Source organism: Bidens hawaiensis, unplaced genomic scaffold (assembly GCF_021521415.1).
Source record: "Bidens hawaiensis isolate Kalapana, Puna unplaced genomic scaffold, B.hawaiensis_p1.1 tig00001143_1, whole genome shotgun sequence".
NCBI lineage: Eukaryota > Viridiplantae > Streptophyta > Magnoliopsida > Asterales > Asteraceae > Bidens > Bidens hawaiensis.
The window spans coordinates 2894890-2917893 of NW_027491065.1; the positions used below are offsets into that span (position 1 = coordinate 2894890).

The 23004-nt window shown below is 33.1% G+C and overlaps 2 pseudogenes across 1 annotated transcript; both read right to left on the reverse strand.

Annotated features, from left to right (window-relative positions):
* Positions 1 to 6850: 6850 nt before the first annotated feature.
* Positions 6851 to 12682, reverse strand: LOC143560128 (two pore calcium channel protein 1B-like; annotated as a pseudogene). The gene is made up of 23 exons (XR_013140060.1): positions 12602 to 12682; positions 12405 to 12548; positions 12216 to 12322; positions 12022 to 12117; positions 11651 to 11781; positions 11463 to 11523; positions 11219 to 11385; positions 10903 to 11011; positions 10615 to 10692; positions 10472 to 10533; positions 10336 to 10408; positions 10152 to 10217; positions 9934 to 10071; positions 9773 to 9830; positions 9587 to 9694; positions 8708 to 8771; positions 8468 to 8636; positions 8310 to 8374; positions 8144 to 8234; positions 7978 to 8064; positions 7339 to 7395; positions 7218 to 7249; positions 6851 to 7125 (listed from the first exon to the last, which is right to left on the reverse strand). The product of XR_013140060.1 is annotated as a two pore calcium channel protein 1B-like (transcript).
* A 6910-nt stretch (positions 12683 to 19592) lies between these two features.
* On the reverse strand, positions 19593 to 20713 carry LOC143560517 (protein RETICULATA-RELATED 3, chloroplastic pseudogene; annotated as a pseudogene).
* Between the last annotated feature and the right edge of the window lie 2291 nt (positions 20714 to 23004).

A 23004-nucleotide genomic window follows, 5' to 3' on the forward strand; every position in this document is an offset into this window, starting at 1 on the left:
CTTCTTGGAAACCTACCTTCGGCTATAAATACTCCAACACCTTGGAATGGTAAGGACATTATCTGATATCTCATTATCTTATCTTCTCTAGCAATCTCTTAATATACATTTATGTTAAGAGCAATCTTGTCTGATTCTCACGCCGGAGGGTGGTCACAAGGAGGAACCCCCCCCCCCTTCTCAGTGACGAGCTTACGGTGTCTTTTTTGAAGGTCACCTGAAGAACAACTTTCTTTGCTGGACCTCATCCTCGTGGGAAACATCTATCTAACCCCCAGATTATCCGTAATCTGCCCGGGGTCGATTAGTGTTTCTTCAGTGAGTGACAACTGACAAGCAATCAATCCATTCCAATAATGGATGGACTACTCCTACCCTTCACTCTCTTTTTTAAGAAACTTGTTTATGGAATCAAACATCTCCTCGTTCTAATTTGCTGGGAAATTGTTTCTAAATGTTCGTTTGTTTTTTTGCTTAATTGTAAACGAGCAAATGTATGTTTGGCTTAAATATTTTTAATTTGTTTTATATATAATTATATATGAACAAATATATAGGTAACACATAGAATATAAGTATACAATTTTTTAAACATTTTTAAATTTTTTATATTCTGTCAATTTTATAGTGTCATTAGTTCGATTCAAGTTTTCATAATATTAAAAGTTTGTTTACATGCGTGTTATATCTTACTTTAAACTTCTTTCATCAAAAATATTAAAATCTATTACACATTTGTTTAAAAACTACTAATTTGTTTACAAAATATATTATTTATAGCCTTCAAACTTGTTTCTTATTGAATTTTTAGAGTGAAAAATAAATAAATAAATAAATAATGCTCGAAAGTTTTAGTTTAGAGTATAAATTTAATCCATTGTTTAAAACTTTTAATATTGTTGGTAAATGGGTCAAATAAGTAGTTTTTGAGTTTACTAGAATTTGTGTTAATGTAAGTTAGGGTTGAAGTATTTGACACAAATAATAATTATATGGGTCGGGTTCGGGCTAATTTGCCTACCCGACATGATTGATACCCTAGGAAGAACTATGATCCACCGTTAAATTTGTGTCTAGTCTAGCGGGTATATGAGTCGACTCACCGGTATATCTGAAGCCACAACCATAAGTGTAAGGTGAGTTTATCATTGCATTAGCTGTCTTTGATTTTCGAATTTCAGTCAAACCACTTCTACGGATGTATGCACAGTTTGTCTTCTTCAATTTAATATTCGTCAATTTAACAACCTATATTGGCAGGCACATAATTTCATTTAGTTGAATCAATTGTTGGCCTATTTGCATATAATGTGCACAATGTTTGGTGATCTATTTAAATTTAGGTTTGCTAATCGATTATAGCGTATGTATATTGCAATTTGGTAAGACACTGTTGGGTTTCAGTGGTGATAGGTCAAAAATATTTATTAAAATCCGGTTCAATAAATATGACAAATACAATTATTCCAATTAATTAATATATACTCAGTGGAATAAAAATGAGTAATCAACACTTTAACGAATCTGACAGGATCCGGTTACAAAACCATATGAGCACGGTAAATAATAAACTTTATGCCAAATAGAAAAGGGCCCCTTACTATGTCAAATAAGTATTATCATACGCTCCCCTTACTATTTAGACTTTATGTTAAATAGAAAATAGCCTCATTGATATTTTTACATATTCATTACTTGCTTATTTAATATGTGTGTTCATGGAATTGTATGGTTTTGCCTCATATTATATTATATAAAAACTTGTGGGAAATTCATCAACTATTTTTAGTTGACCTTTATTTTATATATATGCTACAGATATGAATGTGTGAAGAAATTATCAAGATCGAAGACACTAGATTGTCTTAGGTTATTTCAAATAAATTGATGTAATAGTTAGTTTGCTTTATTATGATATATTATTTCTATTTGAACTTGTGTACTTGGAAATTTAATATGGTAATGATAATATTGTCACCTTAATAGTATCACATGTGTTTTGAGCAATCTATACGTTATGCCCCGACGTAAATTTCATCGTCAGTCGGGGTGTGACACAATGGAAGAATCTTAGGTAGCGTTTGGTATGCAGGAATGACAGTAGGAATGGAATGATTCATTACGTGGGAATGAAAAGAGTGGTGTTTGGTTGCTCAATGGCATGAAATCATCCATTACACATGGAAACTCGTTCCATCAAAACCATTCCTTCCCACCCCCCCTTCTTTTTTTTCACTCCATTATTCCTTCGACCTACTTTCTCAACAACACTACCACCTAACAACCACCACCACCACTACCATTGGCATCGCCACCAACTCCACCGACACCACCACCATCGCCACCGCCGCCACCATTTTCGTCGTCGGAGCTACCACCGTCGCCATTGTAGGGGTTTTTTTTGGCTTAAAGTATTTTGAAATATGAGTGTTTTTATTATTTCTATTTCATTTCTACAATTTTTTTTTTGATCCAAACAATAAAAAATAATAATTCATTTCATTCCTATAGGTTAACCAAACAAGACAAAAGAATGGTAATGATCCATTTCATTCCCTTGTCTATTCCATTCTTTCTCCTATTCCATCCCCCCCTTCATTCCATTACCTCCAACCAAAAATACCCTTAGGGTCTGTTTGGCATGGGGCAATGGAATGAATAAGGGAATGGAATGAACATAGTAATGAAATGGACAAAGGAATTAAATGGATCATTACATTCCATTGTTATGTTAGGTTATCATGTAGATAATTATTATTAGTAAATATTATTATTTTTAGTAATAATAATAATATTTACTAATAATAATAAACGGATAATAATAATAATAATTATTATTATTATTATTTACTAATTAATAATAATAATAATTAATATGAATATTCATAATAACTAGTTTTTAAAATTCGTGCGTTACAACGAGATTATTTAATCAAATAAAAATAATCATAAAAACGTTGGATCACGCATGCGCGTTGTTAAATGTTAACTCACCAAATTTAAATATAATAATAATTATAAAATAAAATAATAATTATATTATAATATGCAAATAAATAATGATATTAATAATGGTAATATACCAAAACAATAATAATATTCGCAATATAACAATACTTATAATATAATAATAACATTATTATTTTTTATTATTGTTATTTTTATTGTTGTTGTTATTATCAATGTTTTAAAAACCGGTATTTTACACGTACCGGATTTGGTTCAAAAATTGTACAACCGGTTGAACCGGAATGTGCCGGGAGTTTCAACCGCGTTAAATAATTTACCTTGTAATTCCATATAAATACACTTTCAACTCACAAAAAAAACCCAAAAGTACATTAATAAACATCACACTTGAACCAAATATCACCCGTGAACAATGGTCGAGTCAGATAGAAAGTTTGTATATTTTGTATATGAAATTAGTCGATTACAAAATATGTAAATAAACCAACATGGATTTGCACGATACAAAATTGGTTGATTAACTAATCGTCGTTCATCGTGTTTACTCGTTTCAAGTTTATCCGCTATGTAAAAGCCCTTTTTAAAAATATGGGCCGCAAAAAATATCAAAAATCTTTTGGATTTAAAACCGGTTTGCCGGTTTAAACCGGTATTTTTTTAAAAACCGGCGGTACGATACTTTAGCAAACCGTCCAAAAATACCGTGCTCTAAATACCGGTGACCTTACGAAAATCCGGTATAACCGGTTCAACCGGCCGGTACGTACCGGTTTTTAAAACACTGATTATTATTATTAGGTCATTTTCATTCCTTGAAGAAATGAAAAAAAAACACCCCGTCTTAAAGGAATGAAAATCCTATAATTGGAAGGAGTTTCATTCCTTAAGGAATAACCCATTCCATTACCACATGACAACCAAACATGTTTTAATTCATTTCATTCCACCCTCCATTCTTTCATACCAAACACTACCTTACACTGCATTCTCAGGTTTAAAATACAAGGAAAAGAATTATAAGATTGGATAAAGGAAGAAAGGAAAAGAAATTATATATTTAAAATACATTCTCGAGCTAAAATAAAATAAAAGAAAAGAAAGTGTTCATTACATTTTTGAGTTAGATAGGAAGGAAAAGATAGGAAAAAAATTTGTAACTTTACAATCATGTCCTCATTATTGAGTTAGATAGGTAGGAAAAGATAGGGTAAATTAGTAATATTGTACATGACCATAAACTTTCCTTCCGAATCAAGCCATATTTACCTAGAAAGTTTTGGAGGAAAAAAACCCTAATTTTTCTTTCTATTCTCTTTCTTTTCTTTTAATGAAAAAACTCAAGAATGAAAAAAGAAAAATTTTCCTATCTTTTCTTTTCCAAACCCTTAAATAAAAAACTCAAGAATGCAGTGTTAGGTCCTGTTCGTTTCAAGGATTTGGAAGGAATTCTAGGGGATGATATTTTAAATCCCATGAATTGATATGTTTGTTTTATTAAATGAAAGAATGGGAATGGAAACTAAATCCCATCAAATCCCATATTTCATGGGATTTTAAAATCCCACCTATTTTATAAGGATTGTTATTGAAAATAAAGGATTGTTTTACTAACTCTAATCTAGGGGTGGCAAATGGGTTGGGTTGGGTCGAAATGGGTCATGGGTCAGAACGGGTTAGGGTCGGAATGGGTCAACTAAAAAAGGGTTGTTTTGGTTCGGTCGGAACGGGTTAGGGTCAAAAGGTTCGGGTCAGAACGGGTCCTGGTCGGAATGGGTCAAGGTCGGAACGGGTCAAAACGGGTTTCGGATCTTTTTTTTAAGAACGAGGGCAAAGGAGGAAATGTTTTAGTTTTTTTTTACATTTTTCGTTTTTGATTTATATGTTGAGTCATGATTTTTTTATTTATTTTTTTGAATTTTTTTCGGTGGGGTTTTTATTGTAATAAAAAACCCTTCAAAAAAAATCCAAAAAAATAAATAAAAAAATCACAACTCAAAATATAATTCAAAAACGAAAAATGTAAAAAAACTAAAACGTTTCCTTCGTTGTCCTCGTTCTTCAAAAAAAAAACCCCGAGAATGAAGAAGATTCCAATTCCAATACATATTAACCAACCAAACACATGATAGGGATTCTCAAACATTCCATTCCAATTCCAAATCCTTTAAAAAATGTCCGTTAAACGGACGCGCCCCTAATCTTAACTCTTGAGGGAATGCTTAGACAAGTTAAGTTGTAGTAACTACTCAATTTGAGAGGAAGTGTTACAAAGGAAAGTCAATCATGGAGGGATTTAGGGATCAAAATTCTCATCATATCCCTTAGGCGAAAATAGAAGATTAATAGCCAGCGACAGCTTAAATCTTTTGAGTTATTTCCTTTATTTGGCATTGTAAATGTAAATCAGTATAAATGTAGCGATCAATACAACAATCTCTTGCCCAATATCTTATTACCAATTACTAAATTGATAGCCCAAGTTGTTTATCACATTTGCTTATGTTAAATGTTAATCAAAGTATCATAGTTGCCATTGGCATGATCATGTTTACCATTGATAATCTGAATATGAGCTTGCATGTATCTTTCCATAAACCAGCAAGCCCCCACTAATGACTTTGGCCCTTGACCCTAAGGACCTTGCCAGGGACCAGAGGCGGATTTAGAAACTTTCGCTACAGGGGGCATAAAATTGATTGCATTAAAAATGGGTTGGGTCAAAGAGAAAAAGGCCATCCAACCATTTTGAAGGCACAGAGCGAAATAAACTTTTGGGACACATGATGATAAATTTGGTCTTTTTACACACCATCTTTAAAAGTTAAAACACATTTTATATTTTATATAATATAACATTATAACATATAATAATTAAGTTGTAATTTGGACTCATCTCTTATGACCTTCAGTGACGGAACTGAAGACTTTTAATCGGAATACCACATTATACCTTTTTGTTTATATATGTTTCGTGAACTTACTGAAAATAGTTGATAATAATAGAAGGGCCATAAATTATATTTTCAAAAAAAACTTTTTACATATAATGTTTTTACATATTATAATATTATTTCTTTTTTTGACAAAATAAATAATATAATTGTTACGTAAAACATAACAGTAGAGAGTTCTATTAATATATAAAAAAATTAATAGAATGACAAAAATAAACTATTAAGTCACAATGATGAAGACATTAAATTAAAAGAAAAAACAATATTAGGCTTTTTAATTAAATAATACGTGGTTATAATTCATATATGGCTGGCCTCAAAACAAACAAAAGGCATTTAAGTCTGCATCTTTCTCATTCTCTTTCTTATCTTCACATTCTTCAACAACATTCTTCAACGGTGGGCACCGACCCACCCTAGTTATAAGCTGGATTCGCCCCTGCCTGGGACACTTTCCCCCTTAAGCATTGCCAAGGGGGTGCTTTCCCTATGTCCATTAGTAATTTAAATCATAATAGTTTTCAACAGGCATAGCATGCACTCTATTTATTCATATTTCGCTTAGAAAGCCGAACTAAATTACTAATGACACCAAAACCATTAACAACATCAACAAGGTAATGTGTATTCCCTTCATGAACTCAAAATCACTAAGAGCATGTATTTAGGGTAGAATCTAGCCGATTATACTGTTTTGCAAAGCAAAAAATTGCAAACACAGCTTTATCTTTTACCCTAAACCCTATGTTTTACCGGTATTGTGATCCATAATCATGCATCTTAGGTGTGTATCATGTGTGAGGAGCCTAAAAATATATATGAAAAAAAGTATAGACATAACCATTATATATTTCTAAAGCAGTTTATCTTTTTCGAGCAGTGATTTGGTATAAAAATATTGAGATCGAGATTGTCATATCAACATATCCAAATATGTCATTTGAAGGCTAGAATCTTAACTAAATGTGATGAATGAAAAATCTTTTGTTCTTCTCCATAGTACGGAATCATAACTGCATTGCTACCTGTCTGTGGTCTCGACGTGTATGCGAAACGAGAGAAACAAAATTCTTTCTTTTCTCAATAGTAGAGACAGATGTAAGACTTGCATCTTCATGGAGAAGAAGGTGGAGAATGATGCAACTGTGAACTCAGAATGCGGTGAAGCAGCATATCAACCCTCAGATTGTGAGTCTTTGAGCTAACATGTCACAAAAATTATCCAAAATGTAAGCAGTTGCACGATTAAAAGGTAGCCCAAGTCGGACTATGAAGTTAGTTTGTGATACTAACCCCGTGTTAAGCTGTCCCCATACTTCCATTTGCTGGATTTTCATACACAAAAAACACAATAAATACACATGAAAAAATGTGATGGAAATTTTAACAAAGGATTTGAATGAAGGCTGCTAACCGTCCCTTCTTCAATTTCTAACTCCGCAAAAAATGCCTCCAATACAAATGCTACAATCTGCAAAAAGAATATAAAATATTTTTTGACATTCACAAACACACACGTGCGAGAACATAATTAACAAAATAAATAACTCAATTTCTCAATTTTGAAATACAAGAACATGGTTGAAATGCAATGTTTATTCATCTCTTCTGACATTCTAATATATATAAAAGTATGAGCAAATTAGTTTAATGGTTTTTTATGTACATGATAGAGACATTTTTGTGCAAGAGGTAAAAGTTTCTAAAATATGAACCATTGAAAGGAAAAATTAAACAATTTGGGTTTGTTCTTGTTCTCTTAGGTAAGTTAGCCTAAGTGAACGTGTAATTCATTCTTTAACATATTGATCAAATCTCCATGCAACAATTTAGTTTTTTTGTAATGAACCTCTCCTTCCCACAGACCCTCGAGTAGTTTCATCCAATGAAAACACATCAGGGGCAAAAGGGCGCGCCTCATGTAGTTCTTACTCAAAATTGGTCAAAACCAGGGTCTGTAGGAGGTTTATATGTAATAAAAAACAAAGGGATGAAGATATTTTGAAAAGTTTAAACATATATTTGACACTCAAATTGAATCAAGGGGACACACCAAGTTGAGGAAAAGCAAAACTGTTATTAGATAGAAGCTGATGAAGTAAGCATAGGTCCAAGAAGTTCCAGTCAGTGTTGCATAATCCTGAAATAGTTTTGACTCGAAAAAATGAAGCACTACTAAGTGAATATGTGAAACGTGCAAATATATAGGTCATACATACATGCATCCAGATATGCCAGCTTCCCATCACAAGCAAATTAAAGAGTGTCACCATACCATTAGGGTAGTCATTAAAGTTAAATAACAAGTAACTGATTATTGTTAAGTCAAGTGATAATAAGATTTTAGATCAAAGTCGTTGGTAAATAATGTAGATTGTAGGATACTTGCTCTCAGCAAGATCTGTAGCTGGTAAATCTGGATTCCCAGCATTAACTATCCCACAAAAAATCTAGCACCCAAAAGGTAAGTTGATACATATTAAGATTAAGAATACATGCAAGTTAAAGTATTCAAGTGTGATACATAAAAGAACATGAAGTACCTGTATACCCAATGTACAGTAAATGCACATGACACAAAACACGTTACCCAAGTATGGCATTAAACTTGGTATGAGTGTCAAAAATGTAGCAACAAAGGCTCGGTAACTTTGAGCAAGCATCAACAGCCTGATCAATCTTAACATTCTTGCAATAAGAAGATAACGAATACTGGAAAGAACATCTTATATGTGTATCAGATTCTTATAATCTCATAAACTGAAAATTTATTACATCCTTACCACTGCCCTTTTGAAATAAAAGTTAGCTCCTGTGGAGATATGAATGTTGCTGTTTCTCCTATAACTGATGACATCCATGAAAAGTAACAAAATATAAGTAACCGCCCATGTCTCACACTTAAAGCAACATGTGGTTCTCACAACTCTTTACTTAAAAGTTGGTTATGTATTGAATGATCCTATATGTTAAAAATGACACAATACCAACTTGAAGGACTCAGAAGGTTAGTACGGATAGTACAAGGGTGGTTTGGTAAATCTTATGGGGTGACTTGGAGGAGATTTGATATAATAATAATTCGTTTATTATTATAATTAAGTTAGTCTTATCTGATAAGCTAGTTTTATCTTGATAGTTCTGTTTGATTTGGATTCAAATTATGTATTTGATGTGAGTAGGACTAGGACCAGGGTGTTATATAAACCTTTGGTTATTTGTTTGTTTTATTAAGTTTTTCTTGTTTGTTGTTTTTTAAATAAAAGAGTCGTAGAGAGTTTTACAAATCTCGTGTTCGTGTGTTTGATTTACTTGCTTAAAGTTTAACACTATATACATACATGCATACACACACAGAGAATGGATCATTTCACAACTCCCCAATTTTGTCAGAATTGAAGAACTCATGGACATAATCAAATGTTTTGATCAATAGTTCAATACCATATTTTTCCAAGATAAATCTTAAAGATATTGAAATCTAGTCAATTTATATAATAAATAGTACAAGGGTTAAAGCGATTGTTGTAGTTCTAAACATATTATTGGTTTTGAAATGAACGCTCATATATATAAACTGAAATATGAGAGACTTTTTTTTGTTTGAATGGAGCGTATATAGGAATAATCACTTATGTTGCTATTGGGATTGTGAAATTTACCTATGACCCATGTGATGATAAAATCAAATTGGTTTTGTCCATCCTTCCAAAAGTTTTCAAATCCATATGTATACACTTTCAAAGCCATTTCAACAGCATAGATCCACCCTGCATGCAAAAGAAGCCACAATAAAATAGTAGCTGACAAAAGGTATGCTAAAAAAACAGTTGTAAAGAGTTCCTTACCGAAAACGAACTCCACTTTCTGCCAGAACTTCTGACCAGTGTTGTTTTGTATATCAAGCTGCCAACGAAAGAGATCAATCATTCAAGTTGTTAACTAACTATGGTGGAGTTAGCATATAAGACTGTTAGGCCCATCTATTTCTCAATGATCTATGGCATGCCGTTGTTTCAATAATAACGGTAATTAGATTCAAGAGGAGAACAACAACTACATATTCAAACTTTGTGCTTTTTACAAAGTTTTTCAGTGTTCTAGATCTTGAAGAATTGTAGAACCTGAACTTCTTTAACCAAGGTTCCTGAAAAATGAAGGCACAACATGAAAGTTTGCTTCTTCTTTTTGTTTACAAAAAAATGCTAGTCATAATTACCAACTTACCGCATCCTCCTGTTGAAATTTTAAGGCAATTGCATAGTAAATATCACTAAATTCATCTGCATCAATCTACATGTAAAAGATTAGAAAAGACTGACACACTAACCAACGATTATCAGTTAAGAAATAAACAAAATAAAAGAACATCTATTGTATATCTAACAAGAGGTAATATACCAAATAATACCTTGTAATCGCCACTATGATCCATTGCATCAAATATAAACTCAAAATTTTCTATTGATATTTTTGGCAGTCTCCTGAATAGAATGTGCTTTTTAGTACCCTAAAAAGGACGATAAAAGAATAACAAGGTTCATTACCTGTAATTATTAAGTGCTTCAAACAACCTGAAACATTGTTCCTTGTTTAGAGAGCCGGAACCCTGTTGTTTTGGAAAGAAATTCCATAAATAAAAATAAAATTCAATTGGAGAGGATTTACAACACAAAAGACTCATACTCACATCTTCATCAATGAGGATAAAGGCTCTCCCCAATATTATTTTCCTCATTTTGTCCTTTGCATCAACTTGTTTAACGAGCTGCGTTAAGAGGTTATCCAAGCTTGTAACATAAAAGTTTTAGGTCCTTTTGCAACACAAAAAAAAATAATAATAATGGAATTTCACTACAGGGCCTTTGGCATTGCAACAGCAAGGTGTGTATCTAACCAGTTTGAGTCAAAACCTGATGTTGACCATGCTTGACCAAACCCAAACCGGTTTCAACCTGAACTGATTTAGTTTCAGAACCCAATTTGTTAGTGATACATAAAGGGTTCAAGAAAGAACCAGGTTTGTCACAAAGTAAACACCCAGAAGCACATATAGTATGAAAAACAGTGCAGACCATCTTGATGATCTGGAAACCAGCGGAAAACACATTACTAAACTACCATAAACACATTACGAGTTAAACCACAAAAGTTTTGTTTATTACTTGTGTATGTACTATAATGACCAAGATATTGCACACAAGTACCCTCTAGACTAAGATAAATACAGCCGGCTCATGGTAATTTATTTAAGTACAAAGTTGCATATATATAACTAATATTAAGTGACTCACTTATAGGCAGGAATCCAAACATCTGGATTGTTGGATGTGGTAAAAAGAACAAACATTTGATACAATGTAGCAGGGTAAGAAAGGAAGAATGTAGTTCCTTGTTGAGTGTCTTCAAATATGACATAAGCTAACCAACTGGAGAACACAAGAAACAGAAGCCCTAAAGCCTGGTTTTAACTAAAAGTCAGCATCTCAAGGCAAGTAAAGAGGCAGAACAATAAGCGTAATGCAATATTTCACATACCAGTACATTGAGATATGTGAAAATCATTCCACCCAATACAGCAAGATTGTCTCGTAAGCCCCTGAGTCAATAAAACGAAATATAAAGTTACATTAAATCTAGTCAATGCCTTTTAAATTAATATGACTTGCATGGTTGATGTAAAGGAATAAACATAGGAAATGCATTAGTATTTTATAATGTCATACCTGATATTCAATATAAAGAACACTACCCTGATATAAGGTGCAATCCTACGTGGAAGAGAATAGATGGCCACCGGAGCGAGAGAGAAAATATCTACTACTAAAGCAGCAGCAAGAATTAGTAGCGATATGACCTGAATATATACATATGTACGCATAACAAAGGACATCAGTGTTGGTTTGGTTTATAACAGAGTATTGATAGTAACATTCTTTTTGTTATATTGTCCAACAATGGCTGACTGGGATTGTGAAATATGAAATAACCAAACAAATATTCAAAAGACCATCTAGTCCTAAAACACATTCAGTTGGAAATGGTTGATAACGAATTTTCTATATAATTTGATGAGCAATATTTTGCAACTGTGTACCTTGAGCTTATTAACATGGTTTGTATAGTAGAGATATCCGCCTTCATACAAAATAGGAAATAGTGTATGCACCACAAGAATTATGAGGGTTACACCCTGCACAAGAAAAGTACTTTTATAATCAGATTACCTGCATATACAGTTTTATCATTTTTAGGTTCAATGTGAACATGAAAAATATAAAGGATACAAACCTCAAAGGCCAGAGATTCCATAAGAGTCAAGTATGGAAGCTCCCCAAGATAATAGTAGTCCCTTTTACTGCAAGAACCTCAGAAACACTGCTGCACCATAATGGTTTCTGTTGCGGAATTTTATGTAACAAGAATTATGAGCAATCAAGATAACCATCATGAAAGCAGTCAATGACTTATAACACTAACCTCAAAGAAACTCAAAGTTATCAGTGCAAAATAATTAAGGGTCCATATTATGTCAAAGCGAATGAATATAAAGTAGATCTTTATAGCTCTTTCGATGTCTGGTAACTCAGTGATTCTCTCCGGTACACCACTTCCATCTCCAGCCTAGAAATAGGATATTGCAACTATTATCTTACCAAATTTTAGATTTAACAAACCTGTTGCAAGTTCTGGTTAAATGATTCTCTACCATATTTGAACTTATTAAACTTGGTGGTAGATAATGCAGGGTTCTGCATTACTATACTACCCTCACTGTTTTTAGTTGGGATTGGCCAGTAACTAACTATTAACCCGAGTATGTTATATCACAACTAGTAATACACAGATTTAGGATTGTAAACGAACTGAACGTTCAGCGAACCGTTCGTGAACCATTCGGTGGGAAGTTTCTTTACGTTCGTTCATTTGTGCTCGTGAACATTCGGTAATGTGCTCATTTCGTTTACGTTCATTTGCTTATGTTTGTTAGTTAAAGGTTTGTTTTATATCCTTATGACCTTATAATATTTTATTTTTAATAACCAGCCTAACATTTAAATTTTATAATTTTATTGTTTATGTTCAGTTGGTTTCGTTAATGATTTGTTTTATAAAGTCTTGCTTTAATTAACAGCAAATCTAACTTGTATTCGTTGACGTTATCAAAATAAAACCGCCGATCGGGGGATGATTATAGTTATGATTATTATTATCTCAAGTGCTTAACTTTATATTTAATTAAGGTGGTTATGTCGAATGTTTTGGATTAAGAATTTTTAAATAGTACATGTTCGTTTGTGTTCATGAACAAGTTCAATTCCTTAACGAACGAACACGACCAAGATTTTCCGTTCAGTTAGCATTCATGAACTGTTCGTGAACAAGTTTAATGCTAAACGAACGAACATGAGCAAGGCTCCGTTCGGTCCGGTTCGGTTTGTTACAGCCCTAAAGAGACTAGAATACATACAACATGGGCCATCAAGCCAAAGAAGAGAAAACCTGATAACATATTATATATTAGGCTTGGACTTATATATGTTTAGCCTACAGACCCAAGTTAGATGTCTTTCAACCATCTACATCAGGGACCCAACCTGTATCAAAGAACTAATTTCTCTTTACTATACCTACATAACCCAGATCAACTCAAATTTTCATGCCCATTAGCAACCCAACACAAACCAGCTTTTATTAAATAAATGTAGTTTATAATTGTTTTCTATTTTATAAAAAAAATATTGCAAATATTTTTTTCTTATTTAAAATAGACATTTTTTATTATTTAAAAATAAGGGTTTTTTGTTCTATAATTCTTTTATTTTTTTAGAGATTGTTTGCATTAACTTTTTTAAGAGTAAAGTGCCATTTTCGTTCTTATAGTTTGGTCATTTTAGCGAGTTTCATCTAAAAACTTTAATTTTTGCATATAGACCATTAGGGTTTCGCAACTTTCATCATTTTCGTCGAAATCACTAACTCCATCCATTTTTTAACGTTAAATGAGATGTTATTACTAAACTACCCTTAATAATAAAATATAAAACATTAAACAACAGAAACAACTAATTACTAATCTTTAACCCCCTTTTATTTTTCACTATGGAAACACCGATGACCACATCACCAGCTCCGGCCAGCTCCACCTTCACATAACATAATCACCAGATCTAAAAAACTCCAGACTCCCCACACCAAACAGCCGCCAGACGGCCCGTCACAACCGCTTCACTGTTCACGGCTCAATCGCCGGCCAAAAGAACCATCAAAATTTGACTTAGATTCGGTGAAACACCGCACAAACATGGCGGAGAAGGTTTTGAGGTTCGGATGGCGAATCGAAATCTAGATCTGTTACCTGTCTAGCGGCGGCTGTGGTCGAGGGGGAAAGAGAGATGAAGGTGATTGATTTTTCAGGTTGTGGTGGTTCAGCTTGCCGGAAAAAAACGGCGGTAGTGGCTCAGACACACTTTTGTTTGGGTCTACAAGTCTTCGATTCGATCAAGGGGTAGGGGTAAAGATGGCGGCAAATGTATGCTCATGGTATGGGTGGTGGTTGCCGGTGTCGCAAGCAGGAGAAGACGGAAGGCGGTAATGTTACCGGAGAAGACCGGAGTTGGTGGTGCTAATGCCTTCATGGGCTGATTCTTGAACTTCCACGGCTAAATTATTATGTTAACTTTTTTCTGATTAATAAATTTTGGATGTATGTTTATATGTAATATAATCAACAAATAGGTAAATGAAATAATAAAATTAAAAAATAGGCAAAAGACAAAAATGCCCATGACTTGACGATAGAAACAAACGGAGTTAGTGGTTTGGACAAAATTGGCGAAAATCATGAAACCTCGGTGGTCCAAATGCAAAAAATAAAGTTTTTGGATGAAACTTACAAAAATAACCAAACCTCAAGGACTAAAATGATACTTTACTCTTTTTTTAAAGAAATTTCATATGATATATGTTAATAAAAAGGTAATGTAATAAGCTGCACAAATTTTATTGAGAATAAAATGTATAATGTTATGTGGTAATTAATATTTTAACATAGAAATAATGTTAGAATTAAGTAATATGTCAAATAAATTTATTAAAGGAATTAAAAGTTCAAGGAAGGAAGTATAATGAGAAGGGAAGGGGGGGGGGGTTATATTTAGCCTAACCCTAAATTATTTATAACTATTAACTAAAAACAATCTTACGAACCCTAAAAGAAATCTGCTATAATAAAATCCATATTGAAATGTAAAAAAAAAGAAAAAGAAAAAATAATAATAAACAAAATTATGTTCTTTGGATTATCTAAAATCTAAAAAAAAGGATAAATATTAAAAGTTATTAGAAAGAAAAAAAAACACATTGTATATGAAATAAATTGTTAGAAAAGTAAAAGGGAAGTAAAATAAAATCAACAACCAATCAAATGATGTTGCCATGCGTTAGAAATAAAAATGAAAGCGAAGGGTTGTGTGATGGGTTGGTGCACAGAGGGACCAAACAGTGACCACCATAGATTCCATCTACGAATTAGATGGATGATGCATAAGAAATTGAATATTCTTGTCCTCAAATGTATTTATGTTAAAGAAAGAAAGAAAGAAAGAAGCCTGAAAATTGAAAATATGTTTAATAGCTAGCTAGCAAGCAAGTGATGGATGAATTGGTCGTAAAACGAAAGTTACAAGATCAACGAGAGCTGCAGCCTTGCGATAATTGCCACTCAACCTCCTGCTGCTACTACTTTCTCCTCCTCCTCCTCCTCCCTCTAGCTAAGGCTTAAACTCATGAGCCATCATCAGCAGCAGCTGTTCTGTTCACTTAGATCGATCTCTAACCTACTCAGTTGACTACGTGCTTATATATAGACTTAGATGCCAAGTTGCCAACTACTAACCAATAAATAAAAACAAAGTGAATTGATTTGATTTGATTTGACGAGGGCTAACAAACAAACTCCACCAACTACTCTCTCTAGTCTGTCCATCAATTTTTAGTTAATCCATAAGAAAGAAAGAAAATTGTTAATGATCATCTCTGAATTGACTTCTTGGGTGGTGCCCTGCAGGTTGAAAGGGTGCAACAGACATTCCCAACTAAACTAAACGAAAACTTTTATAGGGGTTACAGTTCTATCACCTATGTTATACGATTCATATTGTTGGGCCATCAACAATACCCGAGCGCACAAAACCGAAGGCAGCTGAGATGAAGATGTTGAGGCGGATGTGTGGGCACACAAGTTAGACGGATAAGAATTGATGTTTTTCAAAAAGATTAGGGGTAGCTAGTATATCAGATGAGATTAAGAACGGTCTGAGATGGTTTGTAGGAGACATACATCGGCATGCGGTTAGAGTTGTAGAAACCCTCAATGTGGAGAGGATGGGGGTACACGTAAACCCAAGCTACTTGGGATGATTTTTACTTACCTTTATCTTTTCTGCTTAGTTTTTCCTTACTTTTTTATGGCCTTTTGAATGTTCTTTCTAGTGGCCTTCGTATCTTTTTTACATTGTTTTCAGGTCAATAAGAAGGGGTTTATTTGAAACTGGTCAAATAGAGATATGTTTGGCTGTATCACACTTTCTCCGGACCCTACCTATATATATGGATCGGATTTGTTGGATATGTTTGTTATGGTCATATCATCCCTGTACGTTTTTTGGTCGAGAAAACTTTCTTGAACAATGGGTATTTGATTGATTTTTGTCTAATATTCCTTTAATTTGTTAAAAATGGAATAAATTACACAAAAAAAGTAGTTCTTATTTCATTAAATATATAAATATTTTGATTGACATAAATACCTACATATTTTTAATTCCTATAATTTAGCTAATTCATCTAACTAATATATTAAAACAACACAATTTTGTCCACGTGTTATTCACCTATGTTGTCCACGTAGGCTTCCATGTCATCAACTTCCATAAATCTAATTTTCACATATTTACAATTAAATTTTAATCAATGATATTGACTTTTATTTTTTTGTAACTTATTAATATAATTATGATATTAATTATTCTAATTATTGCTAGAATTAAAAAAAAATGTTTTAAATTTACTGGGTTTAAATTGTTCATCGTTTCTTCTTTAAAAGGCACATGTTCGTTCAAAAATCATAATGCTCCCCATCGTTTGTAACCAGGTTCTTCGCCTCATCTATAACCGGTTCTTCATGATTTGTCGTTTTCATAATCCAAACAACATCAAATATGTTCATCGTTTGCAATTATCAGGTATGACTTATATTTTAGTGTTTAGTCGATTTTTGTGAAGAACAACATCAAATTGATTCACTGTTATTGGATTTAGGGTTTAACTGCATGATCTTTTTTATACTAACGGTTAATAGATTTGTAATCCAAACAACATCAAATATGTTCATCGTTTGCAATTATCAGGTATGATTTATATTTTAGTGTTTAGTCAATTTTTGTGAAAAACAACATCAAATTGATTCACTGTTAATAGATTCACTGTTATTAGATTTACTAGGTTTAAATTGTTCATCGTTTCTTCTTTAAAAGACACATGTTTCGTTCAAAAATCATAACACTCCCCATCGTTTGTAACCAGGTTCTTCGGCTCATCTACAACCGGTTCTTCATGATTTGTCGGTTTCATAATCCAAACAACATCAAATATGTTCATCGTTTGCAATTATTAGATATGATTTATGTTTTAGTGTTTAGTCGATTTTTGTGAAGAACAACATCAAATTGATTCATTGTTATTAGATTTAGGGTTTAACTGCATGATTTTTTTTATACTAACGGTTAATAGATTTGATATTTAATCTATTCCTATTAATCGATTTATGTTTTTTGTTCTCATGTTATAAGTTATAAAGATGTTTTAACTTTTTATTTATCTTTGTTAGTATTTGTATGGTTTTGTATTTTATTTGAATTAAAGTAACAATTTAATGTCTCATAATTTATGTAAAGGTATCCTCTTTTATATAAATGTGACATTTGCAGTAGATTTATAATATACAATATATATTATGTTTTAAATATATTCTACCCGTGTAACACAGGCACTATCCTAGTTATATGATTAGAGGATTAATTGATATGTTTTGATTCTACTTATATAAATATGTTTTCACTAAGGATAGATGAATTGTTTGAGTGAAAAATTTTGGCTAAGAATGAATATTCATGCGTCATATGTTCTCAGTTATTTTTTTTTATTAGAAAGTAGATTATCTTTGTTTATGTTTTTGTTTTCATGCACGTATTTTCTTTTCTAGCAATTAGGCAGCGGAGACCATGAGATAGTGATTAGTGGATCAGTTCGTTTGTCTTTTCTTTTCTATATGTATTCCTTATGCAACATTGATGAGGATGAGTGAGTTTATGTTGAAAACGAATTATGTTGATTTCTCACAATGCGTTTTTTACTTAAATTGATAGGTCTTTGCTAGCTCGATTTTAACATCTCAACTGGTGTTATTAGACACAATTTCTTAATCAAGGTAGTGAATCTGTATCTTTGGTTGGTTATTGTAGCCTTACGGTTTATTTTCGGTGGTGTTTTTGTATCCGAAAATGAACCGTTTATCTATCATAATTTAAAGTTTTGTTTGAATTTCAATTACCCTACTTGATTTATACTATGATATACAACATATCTAACACAAAAAAAGTTATCATGAACTTGAGACACGTCTCACCCGCAGCTTAAGCCGTTACTCTATACAACTTTTGTATTGATCGTGCCTTATCTAAATAAACAAAGGCGAAGAGATCTGAAGTAGGCACAATTTTTAAAACCAAGAGACATGTAACATTTTATTATAATTATTTTTACATTATAATATATTATAATTGTTTGATTATTTTTTTAAATGTCATTGTCGTATTTATTTTGCAAGAGATATTGTGATTTGTGATTCGAAACTATGGTCTTTTAGTTATTTACACCTTTTACAAATAAAGGTAATTAAGCTTTATGCTCCGAAAAAAAAAAAAAAAAAAAAACTTTTGGCTAATAGAAAATTTGAAATTATAATAATTTTCTATGTAATATACACATTTTGAAAACCTTTTATTTAGTGCCATTTCGTAGCTTGTGGCAGACCAAAACCTCTCCACTCTTCAAAGAGACAGAATTATGCACCATCAGAAATTCAGAATATTTAAAGTTCCGGGATATCGTCTTAAGCAAGGGCATTCATTAAAATTATGGAAAAAAAAAGAAGAAAAAGAGCTTACACATTCAAACCGGGCAGAACCAGGCCGTCCCCACCCAACACCACAGGTAGGGTGGTTCGGCTAAAAACATTTTGTCGAAACCAGCCAAACTAGACCATAAGCATCTCTAATTTTAAGTAGAAGATTGGCTTGGACCTTGGCCACTAGGCAATCATGCTTACAATTTTCATGTCGGTGCGGGACCTCTCTTAAGTCTCCTTTGCCGCTCATCAACCATTATAAATTGCTCAAAAACTTGTACACAAAATGACATTTAAATCCATAAGGGAATGAAACATCCAGCAGATATCATAATGCAAAGAGAGCAAGCCCACAATCATTCATACTACTGAACTCTAAACTGAGTCTACTGATCATTTAAAAACCACCAAAAACGCCAAAGCTAAAATAAGTCAAAAACCATTCAACTCCGTCAACCCTAGCTTTATTTTATTTTATAGATAGATAATTAAAAAAAAAAGACATGTTGCATACCACTTAAACACGCTTCACTTAAGTCGACTGCGACCATCTTAATCAAGATGATTATCTACCTTCTCTGCCTTCTTTTCTTCACCCGAGCTCTGAGATCCGGTTATCCTTGCCAACATCACAAACGACATCCCACCAAGAACATTATTAGCCATCCTCAATCCAATCACAGAGGTTTTGAACAAGACAGGTGGCAGCCCCTTAGCTAACAAAAACTCAATCCCGTTCAATGCTTGATACCTTAAATTACTGCTCACACCCATATGAAGAGCCCAAGTCATCGCATTTAAAAGTGTCGGTGGGGGTTTGTTAGGTGGCTCAAAGTTAGGATCCATCTTCTTCCTCATCTTGACCAACCCGTTTGAAATAGCGGTCCCCACTAACCCGGCTGCTAAACCCACTGCTGCAAAAACAGTTCCTTTGTACACAAGTGTTCCCAAACGGTTCACAAGGGTAAAAGGACCGGGCTCAAACATATGGCCCGCTGGGCATTTGGCAAAGATTGAAGGAAGGGCTGCTGATGAAGATGCCATTGTGGGTGCTAATAGATACATAAGAAGGAAATTGACGATGGACCCGACAACGAGCGTCGAAAACACGAAATCAAGCTCGTTTAGCCCGAAGTTCGGGCGGGATGCCATATCACCAAGGACAGCCGAACTCACGCCCACCACTTCTTCCATCAAGACCTTGAATGGGAACTGGGGATCAGCAGCAACCCGCGATCTCCACCCACTAAGAAGAAGCCCAACCAGCCCTAAATTATCAGCACCAGACCCCCCACTAGCACCGCTACCACCGCCGCCGCCGCCGCCGCCATGACTGATGCCAGAACCACCAACACTACCGCCTCCACCACAGAGAAGCGGGTGAAACCCATCTACTAAATTAGGTTTAACATCCTTTGGTATCACAGACGAAAACATAATGTTGAGTGATGGTTCACAGGGCTGCTTTTTATCCGAAAAGTTGGGTAAATGGAGACTAGACATGTGCCGAGCATGAACCGGATGAGCACGATGGCAGTTTCCGGCAATATGAGGCAAATGGATCTGAGCAAAAGAAGCCATATTCTTCTCTAACAACAGGTTTCAAGCCCTAAGATGAGAAAATAAATATAAATGAATAAAAAAGCAGTAATAAGTAGCAAGTCAATTCAATTGAACAAACTACAGTTGCAAAGCCCTAAAATAAACCCTAAGATCAGATTAATTAAAATTGACGACACGGTTGAATTGATGAATGAGTGCATTTTAATTAGCATTATAAGTAAAGAAAACAAGGATTGGAATGCATAAAAGGTGAATTTGAAAATGAAAAAGTGGATGTACCTGTACAATGATTGGAGTTGAAGATCGCCGGAGTGAGAGCAAGAAAACGTAAATAAAAAGACAGCAGAGGAATTAAACGTCTGAGTGCTGTAGGATCAGACGATATTTGGGCTGGCCGACACCTGCCTCTGGCCTACCCAGATTCAAATTATTCCATTTTAAATATCCTAAAATATTCTCATTTCTGGCCTATTTTATACCACATGTCATATAATAATTACATTAAACTTCTCTCAGCTTAATAATTAAATATTACATTTTATACATTTATTTTTATCTTTTCTCTCTCATTCACTTACAACCACTTTCAGAAAATATTAAAATATTATACGATGTGAACAGTGAAACCTCAAATTTAACTTTCTCATGTAATATTTTCTCTCTTTTCTATTCACAATCACTTATAACTATACCATATAATTTATAAAACTCCCTCACAAAGAATAGGCTGAGAATGCTCTAATATAATAAATAAAATTACAACAATACGAGGAACATGTTCGTTCATGTCTTTTCAATTAACTAAACAAACTTCTTGTATGCTGGTTTGCTAAGGGGGTGTTTGGCCTAGCTTATTTAATAAGGCTTATATCTTTTTTAGCTTTTTTTTACAAAATAAGCTTAACTTGGTGTTTGGTTTAGCTTTTTAAGCTTATGCTTATAAGCTTATATAAGCTAATTTGAAGAAGCTCATTCGAAGATGGTTTTTTAGCGTATTTGATGAATCTTATTTGTGTAAGGGTGTAAGTTACTCGTTTGCCCCAAATGGTGGTGGATTAATACTTATTGAAGCAACTTATTACTCTAACATATTAAAGAATGGTAGATTTAACAACTTATTATCAACTTGTAAAATATAAGCTAATCCAAACACTTAAAAATAACTTATTAAATAATAGATATTAAGCTACTTTAAAATATAAGCATAAGCTAAAAAATAAAAGCTAGGCAAAACACCCCCTAGATATTCGGCTCATTTTCAAACAAGTGGGTCAAATGGGTTGGGAAAACGAGTTGGGCAGATTGGGTGACATGTTAAAATGGGTTGGGTTAGTTCTCGTTATTTTAAGATATTTGAATTTTTTTTCCAGCTTGTGAATGCATGTAGGGCTGTAAACGAACACGAACAAGGCCTTGTTCATGTTCGTTCGTTATGTAAATAATGTGTTCACGAACACTTACCAAACGAGATTTATGTTCGTGTTCGTTTATTAAGGAAATTAATGTGTTCACGAACACAAACGAACACAAATAGAATCGGCAGAGCCTAAAGATTGAGACCTATGTATTCATCAATGTGAATAATGAAAGCCTGTAAACTTATCGAATGAACACGAACACGGGCATGCTCGTGTTCGTTCATTTAACTTTAAAAGAACACGAACACTTAATCGAACAAGTATTTATGTTCATGTTCGTTTATTTAAAAATGGACATTTGTGTTCGTTTGTTTAAAATCTAAACTATTATAACTGATTAAAGATAAACGAACATGTATGAACAAACGTAAATCAAGACAAATACAAACGAACTTAAATGAACACAAATTAACAAATATAAAACCTTTAAGCAGATGACCTATCCAGAGAATATTTAATTATTTTCTATTAATATTAATACATAAGTGAACATAAATAAACAGATATAAATGAACATAAACGAACGTTCATGAACATAAATGAACGAACGGAACATGTGTTCATGTTCGTTCATTTAATTAAACGAACACAAATTTTTTGTTCATGTTCGTTCGTTTATTAAATAAACGAACTTCCCGCCGAACGGTTCACGATAATTTACCGAACGTTCGGTTCGTTTACATGCCTAAATGCATGTGCACAATAAACTTGATGATGTAGTGGTATAATGCAACATTTTTCAAATCAACTAAAGATACGAAAATCAATAGTAGATAATATGAAACTTGGTTATTATGGTTATTATTTTGTGATTCTTTATTGACTATTACTTTTTTACTTGATTGTTTATCTCTCATTTGTGGTTTAATGATAGGAGCCTTGGATTATCATGTGAAGACCCAAGTTCAAA